This window comes from Malania oleifera, chromosome 9 (assembly GCF_029873635.1).
Source record: "Malania oleifera isolate guangnan ecotype guangnan chromosome 9, ASM2987363v1, whole genome shotgun sequence".
Taxonomy (NCBI): domain Eukaryota; kingdom Viridiplantae; phylum Streptophyta; class Magnoliopsida; order Santalales; family Ximeniaceae; genus Malania; species Malania oleifera.
The window spans coordinates 8,524,878-8,536,530 of NC_080425.1; the positions used below are offsets into that span (position 1 = coordinate 8,524,878).

Genomic DNA, 11,653 nt, shown 5'->3' on the forward strand with positions numbered 1-11,653 from the left:
GCAAGTTTCACAGAGAAAATTGAGGAGAGAGAGAGACAGAGAGTACAACGAGAGAGAGAGAGAGAGAGAGGCGTGAGATGGGGGGTCTCCTCTGGAAACAACAGGAAGTCTCAGACTTCCTGTTGAGATATATATATATATATATATATATAAAATATTATATTAATATATTATAATAATTAATTAATTAATTAATTTTTTTAGGTTCACTACAACAGCGGCTGTGAGGTGCAGATGCGGCAGCGAAGGTACAGCAACGACGACAGCGATGGCGTGTGGAACTATTGGGCTTGATGGTAATGTCTCTCATGAGGTCGGGGTGGTGCGTCGTTAGTTTGCTAACACTGTTGTGGCTTGTACTGGGTTTCCGGTGATGAGGGAGATAGGGTATTATGAATGGTGGAAAGGTTGTGGGTTGCGAAAGGGTTACCAACGACAGTAAAGGAGAACTCCGCCAGCTCTAAGTTCCATGAAAGTTGTGAAAAATACTGGTATCAATTGCCGATGCATTTTTTTTTCTTTAAACAGGTCTAAGCATGGATGGATATACTCTATTTTAAGAGGAGACTTTGCCAAAATTTTTACAGTAATTCGATATACTGTGAATTTGTACTTTGCCAAAAATTTTAAATATTTTTCCTTTTTATCTTTGTTGCTATGATTCTAGATCGTATAGATCGCATTGTATTTGTATAAATGTTACCTAAGTACATTATCTTGAATTGTGCATACATTGCTTTGGGCTAAACTTAAAAGAAAAAAAAACTACTTCAAAAACAAAAATAAGTCAATGATGACCCTCCATAGATGCGTATATAAGTCACAGTTAAAGTTATAAAAATAAGAGCTTGAATACCGCTTGTAAATAATCAAAGGAACCTAACGAGTATAGGAACCACTAAAAGTATTAATGAAACAAGAACAACAACTAATTTATTGGCTCATATATTCCCAAAAAGTTAAAAACTAAGTGATAAAGGTTTTTATTTAAATTTTCTTTTGATCATTTGTTGAATTCAATGAAATCAATTAAAATCGATATCTATAGATCCAAATAATTCTAATAAAAAAATTATATTTTTCAGGCAATGTAAAACCTGCTAGATGGTCCAACGATTTTTAAGCAAAAGACGTTGGACCATCTAGTGAGTTCTGGCTGCCATGCATCAACCAACAGGCAGCCCTCCTTGTTTAAAAATCATTGGATGGTCCAACGTCTTTTGGACCATCCAGCGAGTTTCACTTCGCATCAAAGTGGGAAATAAAGTTCCCACCGTACCTTTAAGTTATTAAATATTTTAATATAAAAAAAGGAAAAAACTCCAATTCCAAGGGGTTTCGTACTTCTCTCATCTTTTGAATGAATCTTTTTTATTATTATTCTCTCTTTATAGCCATTTCATTTTTTTTTTTTATTTCTCCATGTTGTTCGCGGTTATTTGGTTAGCTCATCATCTACTTTCCACTATCTTTCTCTTCGTTCTCTTCTTCTTTATATTATTTGATGTGTTCTTCTTAGTTGATTGTTGGCTTAGCATATGAGGTCATGTGTGTTTCTGTTTTTTTTTTTTTTGTGGGTTTTATTTCTCCTCTTTGTTCATTTAGAGGTTTCCGATTGCTCTTTGTGGATTTATTTTCAGATAGGGGAATTTTAGGGATTTTTTTGTAAAGATATATCCCACATGAATGTTGAGATATATGTCCCATATGATAAGGGTAATGAATAGTCAAGTTTATGGATTAACTAAAGAGATTGGCTTTTAAAATACTATGAGATTTAATGATTGGAAGTTGAAGGGTTTTCTTGTATGACTACTGTTATGAGGAGTAGCTGAATGGTAATAAAATAATAGAGATATAGGAATTGATCTCTCTCTACCTGTGCTCTCTTTTCATTAACCTTTCTCCTATATAATCTGGTGAAGTACAGAAAGAAATCGGGGTAAAGCGAGGGAAACGATTTCTACGAGTGTTCTTCTCGATTGAATTTATATCATGAATGATCCCGGTATGTCAATTTATTGTTTCATTTTATTTTTTGAAGAAAGGTAATATATGTGAAGATCATGATAATTAAACATCCTATTTTATCAAATAACAGAAAAATATTAGAATAAATTCTTACATTTTTTATCGCAAGGCTAAAATACCCTAAATCAATAAGCTATGATTATCAATTTATCATATTTTATTTTCACCCAAATCTTCTCTTGCATTTCAATTGCTACGAAACAAAATTTAAATGAAATCAAATTATAATTTTATTATAACTTTATTTGTCAAGATCCTGTTGGAAAGCATGGCATCAACAGTAACCCCCCCCCCCCCCCCCTTTTTCCAAGTCCTTAGTCTTGTTCTCTTTTGCATAGATGAATGTACATGGTGTATCTTAGCCAGTGTTGAGATGGTGCTTTTTATAGTTCCTCAGTGACTCCAAAATACAATACTCTAACAAATTAAAGGCTAAAACGGTGCTGCTGAAACCTACCCTAATTAAGTAAATTAATTAATTAAACTCTATTTGGATACTGATGTAGGAATAAATGTGGTTCCATGGAGACCTGCATAGGTATAATCGTTTGCATAAATTAATAAACAACCCATTAGTGCATAAGATAAAATTTCTCACAAATAAAAGTAAAATAAAGAAAAAGAAGCTGATGTATCTCATCTGTTAGGGGGAAAAGAGATGATCCAGAACACAAACACAACACAATCAATCACACAGAACAAAAAAGGATTATGTGGTTCGGCCAAACTCAACCTACGTCCATGGGAGAGAGGGAGTCTCACTATATGATCAATAAGAAAGATACAATAGAGGAGGAGTAACACAGCTCAACTCAACTCTCGGCTCTAACCTCTCTACCTCTCGCACACAACTCACTTCTTCTTCTCTTGTATATTTTCTCTCATACATTTTCCTTTACAAAGCAGTGTATTTATTTTACCAGAGTGGAACATTGAGACAGAGCATAAATAAAAACAATATGCATGCTCAAGGCTATGCATGCTCCATGAGGCTGCGCATGCTCAAGGAGTTGCACCTTCCCAAGTAGAAATAAATGCACCCACATTAGTGGGCTAACAAATCACCTCCTCCAAACATGTGGGGGCAACCAAGTGTCCGCTGCTCTGGTGTTACAAAACTGTGACCTTGCTCTAGTCTCTAAGCAACCACACCCCCTTGAGAGAGTGCCCGCACCCCCTTGTTGAGGTGCTCATGCAGTGATCATCGTCTAGATGATTTCGGTAGATCTAGGAGACCCACTGAATTTGAGCATAGCAGTAATTTCTCTCTAGTCACTGTCTTTTTCAACATGTCTACTGGGTTTTGGCTGCCAAGGATCTTCTCAACCGCTACATCTAGAAGAGATCTGATGAAGTGATAGTGGAATCCAATGTGCTTGGTCTTTGAATGGAATGCTGAATCCTTCGCCAAGTGTATGGTGCTCTGACTGTTACTATGCAAAACACTCTTCACTTGCTTGAAACTCAACTCTGTCAACAAACCCCATAACCAAATCATCTCTTTGCTAGCTTCTGTCATGGCTACATACTCTGCCTCTATAGTGGATAGTGCAATAGTCTTCTATATCTATGATATCCAACTAACGGCAATAGTGCCTACTATGAATACATATCTAGTAGTGCTTCTTCTATGATCTATCTCGCTGGAAAAGTCTACATCCACGTACTCCTGCAATGTCAGATCACTTTTTCCAAAGCATAAACATTTGTTAATTATACCTCGGAGATATCGTAATATCCATTTTATCACTTCCCAGTGGATTTTTCCTGGATTCAACATAAATCTACTGACGGTTCTCACTACATGACCAAGATCGGGTCTTATGCAAACCATGGCGTACATTAAACTTCCTACAATTGAAGCATATGAGATTTTTTCCATTTCTTTCTTCTCTTCCTCTGACTTTGGTTTGATAACTTGAAATGGTCGGCTAATGGTGTGCTAACTATTTTAGCATCACTTATGTTGAAGCTTCTGAGAATCCGCCAAATGTACTTAGCCAGAGACAACTGCAAGGTTCCATCCTTTTTGTCTCTAGTGATTCTCATCCCAAGCATCTGCTTTGTTGGACCCAAGTCTTTCATTTCAAATTCAGTGGACAACTGTTTTTTCAATTTCCTAATTTTGTCCATTTTTAATCTTGCAACTAGCATGTCATCAATATAAAGAAAAAGAATTATGTAACTTGATTTATACCTTTTGAAATAGTAACAATGATTAGCATTGCATTTGTGGTAGTCATTCTTTTGCATGGAACCATAAAAATTCTTATACCACTTCTTTGGAGCCTGCTTCAAACCATACGGACTCTTATTCAACCTGCAAATAAGTTTTTCTTTGTCTTTCTCTGCAAAACCTTCAGGTTGGTGCATTTATATCTCCTCCTCTAGATCATTATGGAGGAAAGTAGTTTTTACATCTAATTGCTTGAGGTGTAAATTCACTACTGCAATAATGCTCAAAACCGACCAAATGGTCATGTGTTTTACAACTGGTGAGAAGATTTCTGAGTAGTCAATACCTTCTATTTGTTGGAAGCCTTTGACCATGAGTCTTGCTTTGTATCTTCTCGAACCATCATGCTATTCTTTTATGCAGTACACCCATTTGTTTTGAAGAGCTTCTTTTCCCTTGGGTAATCTAGCTAGCTCCCAAGTCCTGTTGTCAGTGAGGGATTTCATCTCATCTTTCATGACAAGTTCCCACTTGCTAGCCTCATCCACTCGACATTCTTCATCATAGCACTTTGGTTCACCTGCAACAATTAGTAACAAGTAATCCAAATATCTCTTTTTTGGTACAAGCGATCGGGAAGACCTCCTCAGTGTCAGAGTAGGAGTTGGAGTTAGAGTCTGTGATGCTTCAGTGTACTCCTCTATGATAGATTCCTCTGTCTGAGATTATCAATAGTCTGTTGTGCCACATTGCTATTAGTGTAATTATCCAACTCTACAATATCGGGGTTATTTAGTGCGGGATTACTTGATGATGTTGCATCTTTGTACATAACCTTTTCATTGAAAACAACATTTCAACTCCTGATTATTTTCTTGTTTTGGTCATCCCAGATGCGGTAACCAAACTCATCTTCACCATATCCAAGGAGTGTGCATTTTTAAGATTTTGGATCAAGCTTTCCCCTAGCCTAATCACTAGTATGTACATAAGCAAGACAACAGAAAACTTTTAAATGTGAAAGTTTTACCTCCATTTTGCTCCATACCTCCTCTGGTAAATGGAATTGCAATGGTACTGATGTACTTTGGTTGATTAGATAAGCAGATGTGCTGATTGCTTCTACCCAAAACTATTTTGGTAAACTTGCTTGTAATCGCATACTTCTGGCTCTCTCAGTCAAGGTTCTGTTCATTCGTTCTGCTACGCTGTTGTGTTGAGGTCTACTTGGCATGGTTCTTCCAAGTCTGATCCCATGCTCGTAGTAAAACCTTTTGAATTCTCTATCTTTATATTTACCACCATTGTCTAATCCCGACTTTTTGATTTTTAAGCTTGTTTCATTTTCCACCATGGCCTTCCATTTCCTGAAAATATCATACACTTCGGATTTATGTCTTAAGAAATAGGCCCATACTTTCTTAGAATGCTCATCAATAAAGGTGATGAAATAGGATTTCCCGCCAATGGATGAAACTGGGCTCAGTCCCCAAACATCGGTGTGCACTAGCTCCAATTTTTCTTTCTTTGGAGTTCTGTTGTATGTTTAAAAGTTGACCCTTTTCTGTTTGTTGAGGATGTAGCTCTCACATTGATCAATATTAGCTTACTGGAGACTTGGTATCTTTCCCTTTGAGTTCATGATTTTCAAACCTTTTTCACTCATGTGACTGAGTCTCTGGTGTCATAGGTTTGAATCTTCATTCCCTGCAGCAACTGAAATTGACATGCAAGCATTTGTGGTCATATAAAGAGTACTAGTTTTCTTACTACGCAAGCATGTCATTGCGCCTTTGGAAATTTTCCAACTATTGCCACAGATGGTTGTAGTGTAACCTTCACTTGCAAGTTGTCTAAAAGATATTAAATTTTTCTTGAGATCAGGGATATATTTGACATCCGTCAAACTCCAGGTGGTACCTGTCAAATTTATTTTTGCTTCTCCTTTTCCTGTAATTTCACAAGGTTTGTCATCACCAAGATAAACATTATCAAAATTTTTGAGTATATACATGTTAAGCATTTCTTTGTTGCTTATTGCATGAAACGAGGCTCCAGAGTTTAATACCCAAGCCTCTCCCTTTCTTTCCAAAGAGCATAGTCGTGCATCTCCTTCTCTTGAAGAAGAGGTGACATTTGCTTCAGTCTTATTTTCTAGTTCCTTTTTCTGGGAACGACATTGATTTTTGTAGTGGTCAGTCTTGCCACAATTCCAACACTTGATCTACTTTTTGCTTTGACTGTTGTTGGAATTTCTTGGAGCTCTTGATTTGGACCATCTGTTTCCCGATCTTCCACGGTTGTGAGAAAAATTTATGTTTTGATTTCTGCCCCTGACATGTTTCTCACCTTGTGTGACCAAGGCACGCCCTTGGAGGTTAACGATTGACTTTCTTAGGGTGTCAGTATCCTGTAGTGAAGCCATCACTTCTTCCAATTTCAAAGTTTCCTTACTAACAAGCAATGCTTTGGCAGGACTATCATAAGAAGGTGGTAGAGATGTTAAGAGAAGAAGTACTTTATCTTCTTCTTCAACTTTTACACCAAGACTCATTAACTGGGTCATGATCTTATTGTAATCATTTATATGGTAAAAAATATTTACCCCTTCCTCCATTTTTTGCTGATAGAGTTTCTTCTTCAGAAATAACTTGTTAGTTAGAGATTTTGACATGTATCTCTGTTCTAATTTTTTTCATAGTTCAACAGCTGATGATTCATCTAACACATAATATTTATCTTCATTTGACAGGCATAAACGAATGGTACTAACCGTTTTCATTTCCATTTCTGCCCAATCATCATCTTTGATATTATCTGACTTTTTCTCGATTAGCGGCTTGATCAAGTCACGCTGAATCAAGATATTCTTGATTGTGCTCTGCCATAAATTGAAATTGTTTCGACTGTCAAATTTCTCCATGCCACTTGGATAAATTATCATCTATTATAAAACAGCAACTAGTGGTTGATTTTGGCAAAATCAATTGCACCAATGTGACCGAAGCACCTAAATATAGCTAGAAATGAGTTTGGCTTGACATATGTGGGCCCCAATGATGATATAGCATGGGCCCCCACGGGTGACTGTGGCATATGGGCCCACTAGTGACGTAGACAAATCATATTTCTGAATGTGACGCATCAGACAAGCTTCTTCTGCTTTTGCTCACAGCCTTCTCCAATGCAATTATTACTCCAATGCAAATATAAAAGTGCCGGAATTCTGATCCACTCCTTTCTTTTTAATAAAGAAGTGATCTGCCCATTTTTTTTTTTTATCCAGTTTAGTAAACAGGTTGATTTCCCTGAACCCGAACCTGTTTAAAATGGGCGGGTCACAAGTGACCCGACGGGTCATGACCCGTTTTGTCAGCCCTAATGGTATGCCGTGGGAAGATTCCTCCTTCCTTCACCTTTTGCTCCGTCTCTACGCAGAGAAAATGGAGTTCTTCGTAAGACCTCACCAGACGCTGCAATCACTCGCGGTGGAGAGCTCCGACACGATCAGCAGCTGCGCGAGATCTTCACGGGAAAGCAACGAGGAGCTGGTAGATGAGAAGAAAACAAAATGGCGGCACGTGAAGATGCCGTTCACACCTCTGTTGGGCGCGTGAAGACTTTCCGAGATGAGTTTTTGCGACTCGATTTGTTGTCCCAGCTTCGTCTCGTCGTCGCCGACCCAATGTTAAGCTCAGATACCAGTTGTTAGGGGGAAAAGAGATGATCCAGAATACAAACACAACACAATCAATCGCACAGAACACAAAAGGATTACGTGGTTCGGCCAAACTCGACTTACGTCCACGGGAGAGAGGGAGTCTCACTGTATAATCAATAAGAAAGATACAATAGAGGAGGAGTAGCACAGCTCAACTCAACTCTCAGCTCTTAACCTCTCTGCCTCTCGCACACAGCTCACTTCTACTTTGCTTCTATATTTTCTCTCACACACTTTCCTTTACAAAGCAGTGTATTTATTTTGCCAGAGAGGAGCATTGAGACAAAGCAGAAATATAAACAATACACATGCTCGAGGCTGTGAACTTTGCAATCATTTCTTGAAATCAGATTACTCTTTTGCAATGTGAACTTTGCTTCTTTTTTTTTTTTTTTTTTCTCATTTTCCATTACAGAGATCTAAAAAATCAATTTAATTTAATTACTTGTTCATTTGCCCTCTCTTTATTTTCTTGCCTTTTCCCCCACTTTTTATTGTATGCATATATAATTGATTTTCCCCCTGCTTTCTGCATATTGCCGAGGATCAAAATTTTCTATTCTCCTTGAACTGTGTATAAGAAATTTCTTTAGTTTTGGTTCCCACTGTATTTTTCTATCGCAAAAAGATAAATAGGCTCTCTTTTCCTTTCAATCTGTCATTTTATTGCTGATCCTTTCGTTGCCTTTAATTTAACTTTAATTATGTTTTTTTTTTCTTTCTAGAATTCAGCTCTTAGGTTTTTTCTTCTTTTTTTAATGCTTTTTTTAGGTTGTCATTTTAACTGAGACAATGACAAGTTCAACTTTAAAATGTTTGCTTCAGGTCACAACCAAATCATGTGGGTAAGAGCCCGCCCCTAGTCTTTTCATTTTTCTTCTCCTCCAACTGAGATGTTTTTTTTTTTTTTTTTCCTTTTTCCTTCAGAGTTAAAACTCTAAGAATTTACCTATTTAAATTTACATACAAAACATAGTAATTATGTTTTTAAGTTCGCTCAATTTTTTTACATCTCTATTTTGGTCTATATATATATATAAAACATTAATGTATATTTTTACATTTTTGATCATCGTGTTTTATCACGTTGTTATTGTATTAATGAGTCTAAAACTTACTTGAACCATGCCCTTTAAAATTTCTACATTTATCTATTTCTTTAACTTGAAGAGATTCTTAAGATCATGTTGTTTCATTTTATGGGTTTATCTTCCTCTTGACATTTTACATAAATTTTAGATAAACATTCTTTTAACTTTGTGCACTCTACGTTTAGGGTTCTACATTTATGTGAAGATTCATATTCACCAATTAATATGCCTTGGGTCATCTCCTTAAATACACAAATCCTCACAAATTCTTGAGTAAGTTATCTATTTATGTTCATATCTTCCGTTAATTAGTTATATTTTAGAAAAAAAAAAAAAAAAAGGCTGAAAAAAAAGGAACATTATAACATAACCTACATTATAATATTATACGATCACATTTGTTAGGTGGTGTTTTTTTTTTTTTCTCAATTGTTCTTATTTCTTTGTGTATCTTTTGGAAAGGCCAAGATAAAGAAAAGTTAGGAGCGAAGGCATATTCCTCTCTCCCTCCCTCAAACTCCTTGGAGGCATACATTGCACTCTTTTTGCCTGTATTTTTTCCTTTTTCCTAAATATTTGATTTGCCTTTGTGGATTACTTTGACATTCTATTAGATGACTAATGAATTTGTACTCTAGAGTGTTTAAATTATTTGTTCATATATTTTTTAAACAAAAAATACAAGCACATATTATTGTGAAAGGATTGTCTAGAACCTATTATTGAACAAAGATGTTTCCAACAGATGCGAACTACTCTTTGGTCCTAGTACAACCTTGAAGAAGTCAGATTCATTGCCTTTCGCCATATGGAGCTTTAAGCTTTCCTTTATCCTATATATTATTTGTTTCAATTCCTCTGTTTCATTTTATTTGTTTTGGATTTTTCAATTGATTTATAATTTTTCAAGGAACCATTTTTTTGAAAGTATCTTGCAATGTCATGCCATTTCACCTTACTCTTGCTTCTGGGTTGTGTGTTGCTTAGTTGTCAAATGCATACTTAATCTATAACTTCTTCCTGTGATTATATGACTGACAGCATGCAAGCTGACACGCTTACCTTCAAGCCATGCTTACACAAGCTGATTGCTTATATGCTGACTTTTCCTAATTGAACTACCTCGATTCACTGAATCCGAATCCTGCCTCTTCCTTGCCACCACGATCTCCGGTGTTCTCAACCACACCTTTGACACACACATGGGTGCAATAGAAGAGGGAGCTTGTTCTTTTTATTTTGTCTAACACAAATATAATTAAAATATATATAAATACAGATTTGACGAATGCCTAACTGGCATCAGAAGCCGTGACAGCATCCGATTAACTCGGAGGGCAAACAGGGGAGGGCCGCCGTCTTGTGGGTTTGGTGCCACATTGGGGGGGTCTGAAGGGCTCGTCAATGGCCGGAGTTTCCACGTATACCCCAAAAAAAAATTATATATAAATACAAAGGTTTCTATCTTTTTTTTTTCCTCTCTCCTAGGCTGCATCTATCTTTCTTTATACGTGTGAATTTCTTGCAAACTTCTTTATAAAATTTTCATTGTTTATTTCGTTGTGTATTGGAATGAAGACCTCAAAACCAACCTTAGCTCCTTTTATTTTCTAACAAATAATTGTTCTATGTGATTTCACATTGAAAATTCATGTTTTGTTTTAACATCTTAACTTTCCTTTCTTTGTGCTCTTTTAAACAATGAAAAAGATTTTGACAAAAAAACCAAAGTGCTGAATTTTATTCGATTCAGGGAACTTTTTCAGTGTATTAGGCTTCTTAATGTATTTATACTCTTTATTTTGGTAGGCTCGTTTCTTTTGTCGTAGTCTACATTATTAACTCAGCATCCATTGTATAGTGCATAGAAGTTTCAAATGAAGACCCTTGGGAGCTGAGGCTGATATGGCCAATGAATAAATATTGGCTTTTAACGGTGACTCTAAGTCTAAAGTATTATGATGGTAAGTCGCCATAAATTGTTTTTTTTTCTTTTCTTCTTTTTCTGCTCTTTATCTGAATTAAAATTTATTCAAGTGAAAAATGAGATTACCTCTAATACTATAGTTTATCCTTTATTTTTTTGTAGGTAGCAGTTCTTTGAATTGTTGGGGTTGAAAAATCCCAGTTGAAAGTGTCCATTGGTGGAAACAATGATATTGCCAGCGTCTCCAATGGATTGGGATTAGTTAAGCTATCTACTACGCTGCAAAAAATGAAGAGGGAGAATAAGGAGAACATAGAAGCAACCCATAAGTGGTGCGAACCGACCTTCATCTTCGTTGGTGTCTTCTATCATGCTTCTGCTCACTGTTCATTTCCTCTGAAAAACCGGAGAAGCATTTGACATGGAAGCAAGCAGAAGAAGTAACACTAAAGAATTGAATTTAAAAGGCAAACCTTATAAGTTCCACTAAATTTTGCTACTAACTTTACAATTTTTTGCTTGCTATAAATCCATTTGTATGTCATTTTCTTCCCATCACACTGCATTATGCAAACAATTATGCGCCAACTGTTTAAACTTTGAACCAAAGTTCAGTTTTCTAAGTTTTACATAGATGTTACATGTACAAAAGGATAAAATTACTCTACATTTTCTGAAAATTTTTGGCTACCTATGAGCTCAGAATA

At 36.1% G+C, this 11,653-nt stretch overlaps 1 long non-coding RNA gene across 1 annotated transcript; it reads left to right on the forward strand.

The window, feature by feature from the left end:
* The first annotated feature begins 7,273 nt into the window (after positions 1-7,273).
* LOC131164980 (uncharacterized) lies at positions 7,274-11,626 on the forward strand. Its single transcript, XR_009139380.1, has 3 exons — positions 7,274-10,476; positions 10,881-10,983; positions 11,109-11,626. It is a non-coding gene; the product is annotated as an uncharacterized LOC131164980 (long non-coding RNA).
* The last annotated feature ends 27 nt before the right edge of the window (positions 11,627-11,653 follow it).